The sequence below is a fragment of the Toxorhynchites rutilus genome, chromosome 3, assembly GCF_029784135.1.
Source record: "Toxorhynchites rutilus septentrionalis strain SRP chromosome 3, ASM2978413v1, whole genome shotgun sequence".
Taxonomy (NCBI): Eukaryota; Metazoa; Arthropoda; class Insecta; order Diptera; family Culicidae; genus Toxorhynchites; species Toxorhynchites rutilus.
In genome coordinates, this window is record NC_073746.1 from 132,044,224 (window position 1) to 132,062,070 (window position 17,847).

The 17,847-nt window shown below is 38.5% G+C and overlaps 1 protein-coding gene across 1 annotated transcript in view; it reads left to right on the forward strand.

Moving 5' to 3' along the window:
• The window catches only part of LOC129779729 (A-kinase anchor protein 200-like), a 249,670-nt gene that overhangs the window by 46,429 nt on the left and 185,394 nt on the right, over positions 1-17,847 (forward strand). The window lies entirely within an intron of this gene.

A 17,847-nucleotide genomic window follows, 5' to 3' on the forward strand; every position in this document is an offset into this window, starting at 1 on the left:
GAGAATGAAGGTGTATGTGAAGGAAGGAGAGACCGACCGACTATGGGGACTATCTGAAGCTCGCATGTTTCGAACAGTACCGGAGTACCGGGGGATCAACAAGAAGACCCTGACCGTCACAGAAGGTGGAGCACACCAAGCGTGACGGCAGAGAATGAATTATGCGTATTGTGTTAGTGTGTCGAGTGTTCGGTCGGTGCTGGAGTTTTATGCCCTGGGGTAGGTATGCGCGCCGGTGTGTTGCTTTGATAGAGTTTCGTTTATAAAAACGTTAAATATAAAACGCACACGGTCTCTGGAATAAAACAATCGAAAAATGTATTATTGCATCGCAGTCATCGATTTAATGACATTTCTAACCATTCAATCACTATCAGCGAAATCACGAGGACAAATCGAGGTTCGAATGCGATGAGACGATAACATGTATTTACAAATATTTTATTACAGTCGCCGTTGTTGTTTAGCATAACTCGGGCTTTCAAGTGTAAATATTGCACATGAGGTATCGTATGGCTCATTTCAAACAATCACAGCATTATGGTTAACGCACATGGCACAATAATTATCGGATTTTTATTGTTTATTTAAGATAATCAACTTCCCGCGCATAAATCTGATATGATTCAGCTACCAATAATGTGATATTTTTTTACAAATAAGCATGTGCTCGACTTACTGACAATGCATAAAAATGTCACTTGTCAGCCCAGCTACCATTATTGCTCTAGTGGACAATATATGCATCCATGACAAGTTTATAATGAGTCAACCATATTGTGGTTTACTACATTGTCCCAGTTGGAATGTGACAAATTTGTAAAAGTTGCAATGCATTGCGACTTTTATCAACTTGACATGTTGTTACGGTACTCGATAATCGGTATAATGATACTGTTTTTTTTCGAACGTCTTCAAATTACATTGTTGGATGAATATATCCAAATATATATTCTATGATGAAAATTAAATATCTGCTCTGCCCATGTTTGCACAGGAGATGTAATCACCAACACCATTACTGCCGTTCTACGCATAGTTGTCCCATTTTCCAAAATCAGCAAGTGAGAAAAACGCAATCAAAGTTTTCTCGCATATTTATCTACCAAAAGGTTTAAGCATTTCAATTTAGCAATACACCGGGTTTTTTATAAGCACTATACTTTTGTTTAATGAAATTTGATGAGATCCCCTCACTGGATCAAACAAGCTTGATTACGGGTTTGAAAATTCATGGTGGGACTGTTATGCCCAGAATATCAACATGGGACAATTGAACTTGATGTTGTTATTTGACATACTGGGAACAAACAATATTTTTTTTGTGTTTTTCCGAAAGATTATGCATAGAAACATCGTTTTATGAAGAAATGATTGATCTGCAAAACCTTCGCAGAATATAAATCTCATTGTTATTAGGCATTCGCTAACAAGGCGTACACGTGTTCTGTTAAACTTTTTCTTATTTGTTTGAGAATTAGTTCGTTCTTCCAAACCATAAATGAGTGCATAAGGCCTGCTGAAAGTGTGACACGAAATTCTTGTACTGGAACCGACTTATTCGATATGGATCTACAAAAAATACATGGTGGGACCGTTATAAATAGAATATCAACATGGGACAATTGAGCTTGATGTTGTTTTTTAAAGTTGGAAATAAACTATATGTTATTTGTGTTTTTCCGTAAGATTATGCATAAAAATAACGTTTTATGAAGAAAAGTGAAAATCGTCAAAAAGTAACATGGGACAACTATGCGTAGAACGACAGATTAGTGTTGAGAAAACGCAATTTTGTTGTTTTTTTCCAATGAAATTACCTGTCCAGTTGAAGGATATTATCGGCAAAAAGAGGGTCTAGGAGATTTTGCGGAATAAAACATTTTTTTCTATTTGGAAAACGCTTACGTCTATATATGCGGACAATCAATCGTTTCAATGAACATTTGTTCGCGTAGCTAGACGTAATCACCAGGTTGCTCTGTCTGTAGCGTTAGTATTCCCTATTCCGATAATAGTCAAAATGTCTCCGTCGGTAGTTTCAGTTGTTATCGGATAAAATCAAAAAAGGGTTGGAAGAAATTTAGTGAAATGCATGGAAAAGGTGCTCTGGATATGTTGCGAGTCTATGATAGTACTTTTTTTCCTGAATACTCTGGGATATGATGAGAACAGCAGGTTAATGTTTTTCAATTAATTTAATTTGTAAAGGCAATCTGCAATGTTGGTAATTGCTATGAAAAATGCCTCGAACGTTATGGCGATTACGTAGAAAAATAGAAAATAAAACATAGATTTCGAAAATCGCCTTGTTTTTTGTCCTAACTTTAGTTTTCCTCGAGTTCTGAGGCACTGAAACTTATTTTTTAAACGACCCTCGTATAACATTAAAAATTACAATTGCTTCTCTTTGTTCATCACAGTGCAATGTACAGAAAATAGTAATTATATGAGGTTTCTTTTATTCATCTATTAGGAAACACTAAGTATTAAGACACTATCGGGACAGGCATGTTTGGACTCTACAAAGAATGTGATTCAAATGTAGATTTAGCTTATAGCACATAATATTGATAATTGTTGATTTTCGAACGATGTATGAAAGGTGTACAGTGATTTTTCGGAAACGTTTTTTCAAAATTGTTACGTAGGGGGAGAGGGAGTCCAAAATCCGGATTTTTAGCGTTACGTAATTTGTGCACGACGCCTAAGCATGCATCGCAAGCGTTATTCTTCTTCAATTTTCACGCCGATTTTTTTTCAAATGACATACACACGGTCACATGCCTCAATCACTCCACATTTCGGATAAACAAAACATTGATACCGCTTAATTATAATCAATTCAATCTACATTTGGTAGCAGCAATGTATGTATCTGATGCAAAAATACACAAGCGCTCTTCACCAAACAGCATGAAAACTGTGATTTTGTATTACTTCACCGACTTCCACCTTGGATTTGAGGTTGTGAAAAAAATCTCATCACTATTTCATTCACACGACGACCCAACATCGACACTTCAAAAATCGCTCGCCGGCAGGACCAAGACTGTTTAATGGAAATTTCAAATGCCCTGTTTTTACTCTCTGGACTAGGGGATTGAAATGGATATATTGTAATAATTAACATATCAAAGAAATCTATGATAATTGTACAAATTCAATTCTCACTCCCGACATTCTTCCAAAAATGGAAGTAAAAGTGACGAACCAGCCAAAAGTGTTGTAAGTAATACACAAAAATAATCTATGTAAATTTCCGATTCGATTCATTAGAATTATGTCGTATAAACATTAAAAGTATTCTATGAAGACGCTACCTATTTTCTGATTTGGCAGCCTTACTGGAAAACCTGATCCTACGTCAAAAAATTGTGCAAATTATAGAAAACTCAGGACTCCTGCATTTCAATAAGTCACCTCCACAGCTCAACAACTCAAATTCCGTGTCATCAGTTGCGCCAAAAAAGTGTGCCACTATCTATCCAATTGTTTAACATAAAAAGCACATTGTTTGGAATTGTGAATAAGCAATAGAGAATTGGATTGAAAAAAAACCGATTTTACCAAACGTATTTTCATTTAGTCCCGCTACTCATGACTCACCCGTTAGTAGTCGGTTGACCAAAAAAAGGATTCATGAAAAATTGAAACTCGCGCCTATTAAGATTCGTGGAATAGATGACAGATGATAGAAGCGATCAATTGTGGAAGACAGCACTGCCCATGTTTGTATAGGAGACGTAAGCGACAAAATGAACAAAATCGACTTTTTCGCCGTTATACATTCTACGCAATGTAATTCATTTGTTTTATTCATTTCATAAAAATATGTATTTTTAATTCTAAAAGAAATTATGTGAACAGCCCATATAATATCCAACAAGTCATCCATACATGGTAGAAAGGGTTCTGCTACAGGGAAAAAGTTTTTCTAACAACAACTTTTTAGTGTTTCCTTTGAAAAATTAATAGTAATTTAGTTCTTGTAACATTTTTGTTTGTGGATTCTCACGATTCACATGTTCGTTAAGCCTTTTTTTTTATTTGGAAACATGTCAAGAACATATCGATCGTGATCACACAAAAATGTTACGAGTAAAACATAAGTTTTCCAAGAGTCTCCATAAAAAAAATATTTTTATTTCAGGAGCTATGTTGATCGCAGTTCACACTTGAAGCTTCATATTTTAATGTTAGGTTAAACTTTATTAAATACACTTTATTGCTATCCAGACTTTAACCAAAATTTTGTAGGTGTTATAGTTTTGGAGTCAAGAATTCAAAAATTTCTAACTCAAAAACTATAGGGAAGTTGGGGCAAAGTGGTTACCCCAAGGAATATGTCCAACGAATATTGTAGCTCAAGTTATTGTTCAAGATAGTAAAAGATAAAAATTTAAAATATAAGTCGATTTTGGACTCGATTATATGCAGTTTGATTTTTTTTAATATTTCAAATATGAAAAAAATAAAAAAATAGAAAAAATGTAACTTTTCAACGTTATGGTGAAATTCTATTGGTTACTATAAGTACAGTGAAGTAAAAATCGTGATTTTTGAAGATTTTGATTGAATTCTAACCAGGAATTGTTTATTGCGGTATTGCAGCCAAAATAAGAAAGATGTCTTGGGTGTCTTCTTTTATGTTCAATAAACGAACTCTGACTCGATTATATACAGAATTCGACCATATACAGTGAAAAGAAATCCGAAACTGCATATAATCGAGTCCGCCCTGTAGTACATTTTTCATTATTAGAAACAAGTTGAGACATTTATTAAATTTTTTTTGGCCTGGAAATAAAGTACAAGATACAAGTTTAGTTGGTGTGGCATATTTTTTCAGAGTCAAAGCCACAAAAGGGGCCCCTTTAAGAGCAGAATGTGATAAGATATATCAACTTTAGTAAACAGAACATTTTAAGTCATTATTCACCATTGACCACTTTGTCCCCGAACATCAAAGTAATTTCTATGCGAATTAATCGCTGAGATTAAACAAAAAAATTGTTCACCTCTCCTAGAATGTGAACAATTGTCCCAACTGATGATTTGTCCAAGAATAAACTAAATTCCACGAGATTCAATTCAATTCGAAAAAATGTCAAAATAATCTACTTAAAAGTCAATAAAACCTAACAAGAACACTTAACCTTCACCTGAAGAGCAGGATTCTACACCAAAATTCAAAGATACTCATCAACTTTGTCTTCAGGGACACATTCCACGCTTCATCATCTATCCCCAGTCGCAGAAAGAAAGCCACCGAGCAAAGATAGGTGATTAATATTCCCATTGCACTACTACTATGCCCGCCTCAAAATTATGACTCGCTACTCTCGAATGGATGTCACAGCTCACACCCTCCCCCACACAAGTGCTTGAGTAGACGCTTCAAGGTACCGTGTCACATTGTCCTACTGCCGCCGCATGGCGCGGTTTATGGCTTTCAGAGACGACACAACGTAACTGCAGTTGCATTTGCACCAGAGCGGATGTATTTCTCCTGCTTCTTGGCTTTGTTTGACGACTTTTAAAATCTGTCCCGCCAAGGTGTCATTACTCTCTACCTGTTTTTTTCGCTCGTGTACCGTCACAAATCCGGAGCTTGAGATGAGCAAATACGGCGCTATAATAACCATTAATCGGGGATGGCATTTCGCTTTTCCCTTCGGCTCATCGGCTGGCCCCAAATAAGGACACATTCGCATTGTTTGCACACAAGCGCGCTACTCAAGGTTTACCTGTAAATCGTGTGAGAGAAGGTGAGCGTACTGCAATGTGAGGTAAACAATGGTTGAATCTTATATTTGGATAACTTCATTTGAAATACTTCTACCTCTCGATGTGCGCGTTCTGCATTCTGCTTGACTTTTTTTTTCATCAATTCTCCCGAAAACAGTGAATTATATTGGCTAGTTTTTAGAAAGCCGGAAAGACCAATTTTCACAATTTTCACGGGACATTGTTCCAACAATGTTAGAAATAGCGACGTCGACACCAACAACTGCGGGACAAATTTTTCAATTTTCCTTCTAAAAACGCAAGTTTCACCGTCGAAAAATACATTTTTCACATCCGGCTTGAAATGTACTGCACTTTCAAGTCAGTCCCAGAAACATTGCTCAAAAATTAACTGATCGACCGGAAAATGTCACCAATAAGTAATTCGCGATTTATCTGTCATCCTATCAGATGGCAGCGGCAGTGAGGTTTTTCAAATGGCATTTCTAAAGGCCGTGTGTTTAGTTTAGTTTTCCAAATTGACCTTTTTTAAGACAAGAGGCGAATGAACTGAAAACAATCTGATAATCTGAGAAATATCAGATTATATATTGAAAACATCACCATCACTACACCAAAAGATCTGAACACGCTCCTAAAGTCATAAAAGCTTTCTTCTAGCAAAAAGTTTATTAAATCAATTCACTTTCGATTATTTCGGATATTATTTTAGAAATCATTGAAATTTCGAAAATATCTTTTTAGGTAGGCCAGGGCAAGCACATTATATAGTTCGTTCACGGTCATCCGAAGACTTGCATCAATCGCTGACCAATTCTGACTTCGATGAACTTTCATTTTCAAAGTTTTTGTGATTTTAATTTTAATAATTTTCTTTCAAAGCAGTTTCAAGCTATGGAAAAGTTGGGACAATAACTAGCAAACATCACGGCATGAATATCGACGCGGTACCTTAACCGAACAAAATTGCATCAATGTGCGTTATCTATCGTTCATTATTCTTCCGTATGGAGCAAAATAATTGTTTCTGGCATCAACATTGAGAAAGACTGCTGTCTGCTAGCTGTATGACTGATGAACAGTTAATTCTGTGAAATCGCGAATAGCTTGTATATACTCGATAAATTGAAAACAAGAGGAGCTTAAATTGCAATATTTTTCTATCCACATGAACCGTAGAACGAACGCTGCATTTACTATTTCTATTTCATAAAAACGTGCTTTGTTTTTCGGATTTGGCACCACTACTGAAAGACGTAGTCCTTAATAGGTCTTCGTTATTGTTACACATATAAAATACGAGGGCGGTCCGATAAGTACTTAGCCACATCGCCCGATGGTGTCACAAGAGAGATTACTTATCGTGTAGTACATTCTTGTAAATGGCTACAATCAAAATTTCAGCCGAATCGGACTCGTAGTTTTTTTTTGACCGTGTGTGAAGCGGGCGTGTCCGCGGATTTTAGAAAAATGAAAAAAAAATGGAAATTCCGCCGTCGCCACGGCCAAATTGGTCGAGTTGCACTACGAACTACTGCCCCATCCACCGTATTCTCCAGATTTGACCCAGCGCGACTTTTTTTTGTTTCAAAAAAACAAAAAGAAAAAGTCACTCGCCGGGCAAAAATTTGAGTCGAATGAGGAGGTCATCGCCGCCACGGAGGCCTACTTCGCAGACCTCGAGAAAACGTATTTTGCGGATGGGTTAATGAAGCTGGAGCATCGCTGGGTCAAGTGTATCGAAGATACTATGTTGAGAAATAAATTGCCACCTTTCCAAAGTTTTTGTTTTTTTTTTAAAGCTAAGTACTTATCGGACTTATCGGACACCAGATAGGCCAACCAAAAGGACCTGCCGATGTTGAATATGCATGTTGAATATATGGCTCGTTATTGACAGGAAGGTCGAAAAATAATGATTTTCGTGATTTTTTTAGGAATATAGGAATAAAGTGTTCGGGTATTTTGGTTATTGTTTAAGGTATATTTGAAGATGTATTTTTCATTTTTTGAGTGATGAATAGTGATTATTACGCTGTTAACAGCTGGATGCGTATATGCTGTCTGGAATCGATACCTTGTAGGTGGTATCGGTTCTGAAGCAACGGGGTGAAGCAGAACGAATTCCAGTGAATATTTTCAAACTTTAGGACAATACCTAAAGCATTCCACGGCCATTTTTGATAAAAATGAGTTATTTTTCATGAAAAATCGCTGTTTAGAAGGTCATAACAAATTGAAAGAAAATAGATATCCAAATACGACTATGTAACGCTTTAGATATTTCATTTTTACTTGCCGATTAAAAATTTCAGCCAAATCGGTCAGGTAGATCCTGAGATATCGATACCACCAGTTATAAAAACATAGTTTGGAGAAAAACGCTGTAACTTTCCAACGAAATTAAATATCGAAAAATTCTTTTAGGACAACATTTCAGAGGGCATAAGCTTCCAAAAAAAATCGATTTTTTTGACCTTCCAGAGGGTTCAATTAATAAAAAAAAATAAAAACTCAAGTGCCACGTCGTGTCGGATATACATAGTATCCGCGATGATTCTTCTCACGGTGATCATCGTCTAATGGGATAAAACCAACAACATGCCAGTTATCACATTTTCTGTGGCGTGTGGCTATATTTTTTTAATTTTCCTTCTGGTGACTAAGAAGCTGATAAGTATGATACGTTTATTTGCGTAACTATTCGATATTATTCGAATCACTCAAGGCACTAAAGGGTGTGTCACATCAAATTGCATCACGGAAAAAACGCTGTAGAAATTCGCCCAGTAGACCGATCCTTTTGAAAATTTTAGACAGTAAAATAAAAAATATTAAACAACTTTTGGCATTTTCTTTTTATTCATACTTCGAGCCCAAGCCCGTATGCTCGCACCTTCCTCTTTACCCCGTCCATAAGGTTCTGTACAACGTCAGGTTATTTTTTTTTAACAGAAATCCATTTTCTCTTGATGTCCGCCTCCGATTTGACAACTTTTAGGTTCTTCCGGAGGGCCTGCTTCATAATCGCCCAATATTTCTCTATTGGGCGAAGCTCCGGCGCGTTGGGCGGGTTCATTTCCTTTGGCTCGAAGGTGACCCCGTTGGCTTCGTACCACTCCAACACGTCCTTTGAATAATGGCACGAAGCGAGATCCGACCAGAAGATGGTCGGGCCCTCGTGCTGCTTCAATAGTGGTAGTAAGCGCTTCTGTAGGCACTCCTTAAGGTAAACCTGCCCGTTTACCGTGCCGGTCATCACGAAGGGGGCGCTCCGCTTTCCGCAAGAGCAGATCGCTTGCCACACCATGTACTTTTTGGCAAACTTGGATAGTTTCTGCTTGCGAATCTTCTCCGGAACGCTGAATTTGTCCTCTGTGGAGAAGAACAACAGGCCCGGCAGCTGACGAAAGTCCGCTTTGACGTAGGTTTCGTCGTCCATTACCAGGCAATGCGGCTTCGTCAGCATTTCGGTGTACAGCTTCCGGGCTTGCGTCTTCCCCACCATGTTTTGCCTTTCGTCGCGGTTAGGAGCCTTCTGAACCTTGTATGTACGCAGGCCCTCCCGCTGCTTGGTCCGCTGGACGAATGAACTTGACAAATTCAGCTTATTGGCGATATCCCGGACCGAACTTCTCGGATCACGTCTAAACTGCTTAACTACGCGCTTGTGATGTTTTTCACTGACGGAGCATCCATTTTTGTCGTTCTTCACCTTCCGGTCGATGGTTAGGTTCTCGAAGTATCGTTTTAGTACTCTGCTGACCGTGGATTGGACGATTCCCAGCATCTTACCGATGTCCCGATGGGACAACTCCGGATTCTCGAAATGAGTGCGCAGGATTAATTCACGACGCTCTTTTTCGTTCGACGACATTTTTCCAAATTTACGAAAAATTGACAGTGAAGCATTGTACAGAACCTTATGGACGGGGTAAAGAGGAAGGTGCGAGCATACGGGCTTGGGCTCGAAGTATGAATAAAAAGAAAATGCCAAAAGTTGTTTAATAGTTTTTATTTGACTGTCTAAAAATTTTCAAAAGGATCGGTCTACTGGGCGAATTTCTACAGCGTTTTTTCCGTAATGCAATTTGATGTGACACACCCTTTATACACTCTTATCTGATTATAAGCGAAAGCTGAAGATATAATTCCTAAGAATTAAATTTCTACAGCGTTTTTTCCGTGATGCAATTTGATGTGACACACTCTGTAGGAAGACCATCTGACTTATCAGTTAGAGACATCTTAACTAGTCATAACCTCAACTGTTTCTCAAAAGAACTAAGATCAATGTTTGATCTAGGAAAAAAACTATGCTACGAAGATACTCTAAATTGGTGACAATCACCAATTTCTCCATCCAGAGTGGTAGCTACGTCCAATCTCGCCTTGAGCCTTCCTCGCATCCTTTCGCTTTCACTGCTGCATGTTCAGGCACGCAATATGTCGACAATCATTACAACTTTGCGGCGTGTGCAAGCCAGGGTAAAAACCATGAGAAGAGCAGGTGAAAATATCACATATCCTTCACATCCCATCCCGAGCGTATTTTTTTTTGCGTCGCCTGCTGTGGACAATTCGTTACTGTCCCATGGTGGAACCCGCACGCATACCAGCACCGGTGCGAATAATGGAAAGTCGATACCAAAGGTTCGATCCAATCCCCTCGGATCGGATGAAGTCGACCAGATGCTCCATGCTCCATGCCATGCCGCTCATCAGGGAGTGCGAGCGGTACGAAATAAAGCCAAACCGAGCAACGTTTGTTGCAGTTTATCACTGAGTTGAGCTTGCACGCGGTTTATTTTTGCAGATCCAGAAAAACTGGTTTGGGGACAAAATTTGGACTTGTGTGAGTACTATCCGCATTGCTGCCCCTTTTGAAACGTGTGCCTTTTGCGAGATCCAAGGGGCAAGGGATTGCAAAACTGATTTTCTGAGGTGGATAGTCTAATGATAATGGAAAATGTAAATAGATTAATGTCGGAGAAAAAATTGTATATTGTTAACAAGTCCATTACATCAGTCCTTATTTCCAAGTGTCGTTCTCTTGTGAACCCTGACATAATACGATACTTTTGCGATGTTACAGTTCCGTTCGAAGTTGAAACATCAACAACACGCCTAACGCAATGGATATGGATCCAATTAACATGAATTCCGCCCCGTATAAGCGCAAATGTACGCAGTTTGAATTGATATTCAAATTTTGGCTCCGATTGTAAACCACCAGCAACACCAGATAAAATGTGTTCTAAATAGCCGCGTAGCCGCGGTACTTTTCATCCACACCACCATTGGGTTCGAGCGCGATGACAGTGGCATTCCACATATTTACTGCTGACACATTCCGGACTATTAGAGTCCGGTAAGCATTTCTCTCCGTTTGTTTTGACGATTTTGCGTTCCCCACACTCTTCTTCCGGCCTTATCGGCCTTTGAAGGGCCCACACGCCGGGAATACGATTTTATTTTTGTTTCGCTTTTATTGTTGAACGCTCCGAAGTTGTTGTCTTTAAATATTTACATAAATTGTTATCTCATTTTCGATATCCAACAAGCTTGCTGTGTCTATGGTCTCTCCAGCAAATACCTCGGTAAGCCAGCGAAAAAAAGGCTCGCAAAACATGCTGTTTTGTTCTCTTCTGTTGATTTGTCTGTTAGAAGAAAAAATATTTTACTCTCTTTGCTTGTTCATGAACGATCCACAACCACTGTGACGGTGAAACAAAATTGGAGCAACATTGAAAAAAAAAACGTAAGCAAGATGGAGAGGAACCCGTATAATCCGCTTCGACGTTTTTTTTTTTGGATTACGGAGGTAATTTGGGAGTTGGTGCTATTTCTTGCGAGCTTTTGGCTGAAACCTAATGTTGCTATCATCAGTCTCCGGTTGGTGATCAAATGCAGATAAACTAGAGCGGAAATGAACGATGTTTCATCGCACATACAACGTTTTCATTCTACAGACTTTCATTTTTAAGGCCCATGCTTGTCTACACAAAAAAAATAACTATATCAATGAAGTAACATTGGCTAACATTATGATTTCACGCTAAAAGATCTGGTTTCCTTCTGTCAAATATACTCAGCTAAGAACAATTTGAAATCATCGTTACGGCAATAATTTCTACTGTTTTGTAATGTTGAAACTTAATGATTTGTTTGTGCAATATCTGGATGATTTCCTTATCAAGTTATAAGACAACAAGTTATTATTGCGTAAGTAATTCCACGATTTATTTGCGATTCTCTAATTTCCTTCAAAATTCCGGTGGCCCGGAAATGTTTGTAGAAGCAGTCCAAGAGGACTGATTCAATCGTCTCGTCCTCACGAGAACAATACACAAACTGGTCATATTTCGAACGCGTCTCTTGCAACATACATTACAACATGCCGAATCACTAACCTGAATTCGAACATTCCCCATACTGAGAAACGATGGTTCCCTCGACTGTTCTTCAATCAAAGGTTGTTCTTCCATCGGTTCAGGGGAAGTAGACTAATTCAGCCTTGCGTCGAGATTTCTTTGTTTCTAGCTATGAACTTTAAATTTCATTCGCTTCTAGCCTTAAAAAAGTCTATTAGAAAATATGAAAACTATGACTCTCAAATAGCCTTGAAAAAGTCCTCTTAATCTACTGTCAAATCTACTCTTAACTGCGAGAGCAGTTGATTACTGGTCGCTGACTCGGACGTGACTTGTTTGTTTTTGAGAAATGCCGGAATACGCAAATGCTTATCGAGAGTTGAAAAAAAAAAAAAAAAAAAAATATATATATATATATATATATATATATATATATATATATATATATATATATATATATATATAAATTCATGGGAATGAAAGGCCGCATAAAACGAAATTATCTCCTCATTAATAATGTATATATGTGTATTGAGTATGCTGAACATGCATTCTTAAGCGAACGATTTGGGTGCAAACGTACGGAAACAAGGCCACAACTGATAAAAATGTGCTTCTTCTTCTTCACATTATATAGTCAAGTTTAATCACCCCAAGCCTTGAATGTCTATTGTGAAATTGTCGAAACCAAATCTTTCGTAGCATTTGAAAATGGCATTTTTAATATTTTGAAGTTCACTCTTAACATTAAGGTGAGGCTGTTGATTGATCTCTGGCTGGAGTGAGACTAAAAAAAATGCAAATGACATTTCTTCATACGGTGTAATTTAAGCTTCAGCTTGAGCTTGGGTAGACTGTACAATTGGTAGTTGCTCTCTGTGATTGACCTGAACCAACCAAATTGCACAAAGAACACACAGAATGACGCTTGGGACTAGCAAATCATTCTCGTTGTGCAATTTTCGATGATTCAAGCTTTAAATGGTCAATGACGACGCCGGCCACGTCCTTACAGTCACCAGAGGAAGAGAAGGAATGTTAGTATGATATTCGCCGCCCGAAGGCCAGAAGGGTCGCCTCTATAGCGTGGTTCCCTAGCGTTTATCATGGAAAGGATAGTTGTTAGTGGGGAGGATTAAGAATCAGGATTCACTGCGGTAAGTGATGTGATTATGAAAACACGAACTATAGACCACTCGACGAAACGAAACTCTGAAAATCTTATATTTCATTAATCTATTTATCGCACGTATTTTTAACAGACCAATCACAACGGAGGAGAGTTATATTTCGGAAACCTTACCGAGAAACTAATCCCAATCGGACGGGCGCTATATTTCGTTTCGAGTAGCTGGTGTAATTTGAAAAATAAAACATCCTCCCTTATTACCCATGCAAACTTCCGTTATATGCCTTTTCCACAATTTTGCAGAGTGACCACGCTACATAGAATTTTCAAAGGCGTAGTCCTACATAAAAAAAACAAAGGTAGTTACCAAGATTCCACACAATCCACAGAACCTCAAAATTCATTTAGGCACATTAGCGTTTTAGCAGTAACAGAGCCGGATTTTAATCGTGTACATGTTACATGTTTTATCGTATCTATAAATTGTTCATTACACAGTAGCCATTTTCAGGCGTAAGAAGATTAAAGGGTGTGTTACATCAAATTGCATCACGGAAAAAACGCTGTAGATATTTAATTTTTGGGAATTATATCTTCAGCTGTCGCTTATAATCAGATAAGAGTGTATAGATCACGTTGGCCATGCTTCACTGTCAATTTTTCGTAAATTTGTAAAAATGTCGTCGAACGAAAAAGAGCGTCGTGAATTAATCCTGTGCACTCATTTCGAGAATCCGGAGTTGTCACAACGGGACATCGGTAAGATGCTGGGAATCGTCCAATCCACGGTCAGCAGAGTACTAAAACGATACTTCGAGAACCTAATCATCGACCGGAAGGTGAAGAACGGCAAAAATGGATGCTCCGTCAGTGAAAAAGATCACAAGCGCGTAGTTAAGCAGTTTAGACGTGATCCGAGAAGTTCGGTCCGGGATGTCGCCAATAAGCTGAATTTGTCAAGTTCATTCGTCCAGCGGACCAAGCAGTGGGAGGGCCTTCGTACATACAAGGTTCAGAAGGCTCCTAACCGCGACGAAAGGCAAAACATGGTGGGGAAGCGAGCCCGGAAGCTGTACACCGAAATGCTGACGAAGCCGCATTGCCTGGTAATGGACGACGAAACCTACGTCAAAGCGGACTTTCGTCAGCTGCCGGGCCTGTTGTTCTTCTCCGCAGAGGACAAATTCAGCGTTCCGGAGGAGATTCGCAAGCAGAAACTATCCAAGTTTGCCAAAAAGTACATGGTGTGGCAAGCGATCTGCTCTTGCGGAAAGCGGAGCGCCCCCTTCGTGATGATCGGCACGGTAAACGGGCAGGTTTACCTTAAGGAGTGCCTACAGAAGCGCTTACTACCACTATTGAAGCAGCACGAGGGCCCGACCATCTTCTGGCCGGATCTCGCTTCGTGCCACTATTCAAAGGACGTGTTGGAGTGGTACAAAGCCAACGGGGTCACCTTCGTGCCAAAGGAAATGAACCCGCCCAACGCGCCGGAGCTTCGCCTAATAGAGAAATATTGGGCGATTATGAAGCAGGCCCTCCGGAAGAACCCAAAAGTTGTCAAATCGGAGGCGGACTTCAAGAGAAAATGGATTTCTGTTAAAAAAAACTACAACCTGACGTTGTACAGAACCTTATGGACGGGGTAAAGAGGAAGGTGCGAGCATACGGGCTTGGGCTCGAAGTATGAATAAAAAGAAAATGCCAAAAGTTGTTTAATAGTTTTTATTTTACTGTCTAAAATTTTCAAAAGGATCGGTCTACTGGGCGAATTTCTACAGCGTTTTTTCCGTGATGCAATTTGATGTGACACACCCTTTACTTCTGTTCTTCGATTGTTCAGCAGACCGGACCGCTGTCCGACAGTTGATATGATGATTGTTGTTATAAATAGCACAACAACATCAAATGATAGCTTAGTTTTTTAGCTGCCACTTACCATCAATTTCATTCATTTTTTTATAACTTTATTGGACAATGAATTCGGTTAAAATACAACCAATGGCGATCAGTTTGCTTATTAATTGTTATTCTGAGAAAAAAAGTGAGCAGAAAAAGCCCGATCTATTAACAATTTTTGCGTGTTTTTCGGTTACTGTTTGATATTTTTACGGAATAATCAAAAGTCTTCACATACAGTAGAGTGCCAATTATCCACGCCACGGGCGCGGATCGATTAAAGTTACGATTTTAAAATAAGCTACTTTTAATGCAAGCACTAACAGCAAGGAAACTACATTAGGTTCGTATAAGACGAGCGTTGAGAATTACTGATAGGTTTATTGCGCATCGTAATTATATAGACCTTTCCGAGATTTGTCGGTGAGATTTCTTCCTGTTTGTGTATATTTTCAAAGTTTAATTATTTTTAATCAACCCGTGTCAATTTGTCGATCAGACAATTTGGTATTTTTTCATGGCTTTGGAATGTCATGGTTTTTTAGCATCGTATTTGTACCTTGCAAGTTTTAGAAAATGTTAGATTTTTCGGGAAATGGATAATCGGAAAGAAACAATTCTTGAAAAGTGACATTTCCCACAGGTGAAATTTAAGTGGAAATTACATGTACAGTGGGGTAAAAATAGTGATTTTTTCAAGATGTTGCTTGAATTTTCACCAGGAATTGTTTATATCGATATTGCAGCCAAATTAAGAAAGATAGAAGTTGGATGTCAAAGAACGAATCGTAGAGCACTCAGAGAGCTTTAATTTAATTGATAGAACCAATCTAGTTTAATATAATTTTTTAGGATAAAATGGATGGTAACGCATCAAATATTATTAACTTTTATGTTTTTCACTTACAAAATGTTATTAAAATCCACTATATAGATGTTGCACTACTATATCCTGTACCGAATTTTCTCATCTTTTAAATGAAGGCAACAGAATACTCTTCCGTAACGTACTTTTCAATGTAGAGTCAGTTTGAGGCAACAGAGTCAGAAATAGAAAAAAAGTTCTATAACTCTGTCGATGTCGAAATTCGACCATATGCGTAGAAGGATTTTTTTTTCATCAGATATGATCGTCTATCACATCCTGAGAGAATCTGGATAAATTAATTTTTTCATGTGGGAAAGGTGTCTTCTGACTTTAAGGAGATGAATCAAAAATCAAATTCCTCTTTCATATTCAAAAAACCAAAAATGCATACAAAAAAAAAACGAATAAAAAATTTTTTTTACCCGATTATATACAGTGAAAAGAAATCAAAAACTGTATATAATCGAGTCCGCCCTGTACATATAACAAAGCAAGTAACAAGAATGGCATTTTTTTAAAACTTGAAAATTCAAAGCTAACGTGAAATCAAGAACAAAAATGGCGAGAAAGTCAAATGAAAAAGCCGTTACCACCACGAGTTTTTTTTTTCAATTTTTTTTTCACCGAGAAAAAGGTAACCAAAAAGACTAGGAAAAGATCGATTGAGATTAGTTTTATATGCAAGATTTGTCATTGTTTGACATTTTTCTGGCAAGACACACAATACACTCTTTCACAAGTTAATTCGTATTTCGTTCACCGAAACCATATTGAAAGTGCTATTAGGTTGAAAAATTGTTATTTGTTCAGATATTTTTTTCGAATACTGCACTTTTTTTTCATGACAAAAATTGTTCAAAACAAGTACAGGCAAATCTGTTTATCGGGCGATTCCTTATTTGTACGATCCTTTTTGTGTAATTTTATCATTTGTGCGATCGAGTTTTGCGAGTTCCGATTTAAAAATAAAATCGCACAAAAAGTGTCACACAAATGAGTAATTGCTCGAAAAACGATTGCACAAAAACTGGGTTGTGTGTACTCCGCATCCATATTATTTTAGATTTCTCCGAAATCAGCTGAAGGCAATTTTGACGCCTATAAGTTTTCGCTGGAAAAGTCATCATCGTCAACAACGTACGTAAAGAGCTAAGATAAAGAGCGGTTAGAAGAAGAGTGGAACCATTTTTGATTAAAATCTTCTTCGCAGTGAAGGCACTCTTCATACACAGTATGAAAGGCGCAAGAACCGCTAGTGGAAGTACAAGCGGACTCCAACCGAACAGGGAATAATGTCTGTAATCAACGGGAGGCACTGGGGAATCTCATGGACTTTGCAACGGGATGTCGAAACATGAAACATCGAGAAATCGTCCTTCAGCAACTAACCACTATTAATTGGAGTGGTTTCAAAATCCGTGGAATTTGTCGAGACCTGATCCGGCTACACTGATTTATGTTCTCATACAACATTCGCGGTTAAATGGTGACTTATAAACGAGGCACCGGTGGTGGGAGGTTAGAGATGATCAGAACCCGGATCGGGATGAAAGTGTTCGTGTTATTAGGTCTGCTGTCAGTGAACTACCGCCGATTTGTGTGCGTTTGCAGAACATCGAGCATAACTTGGGAGAACGGGAGAGCAGCATGATGTCGCACTGTGAGCATAGTGAGGATGTGTCGGAGTGTTGTTCGTACGGCGAACGTGCTGCTGGGTTATGTTGTCGGAGTGTAGCAGGCGGTTGATTCATGCTCTGGTGCATGAGTGTGGGATGACGGCGTTGGTGAAGTCAGGTTTCGCTCTTTTTTGGGGTCGGGAGGGAGAG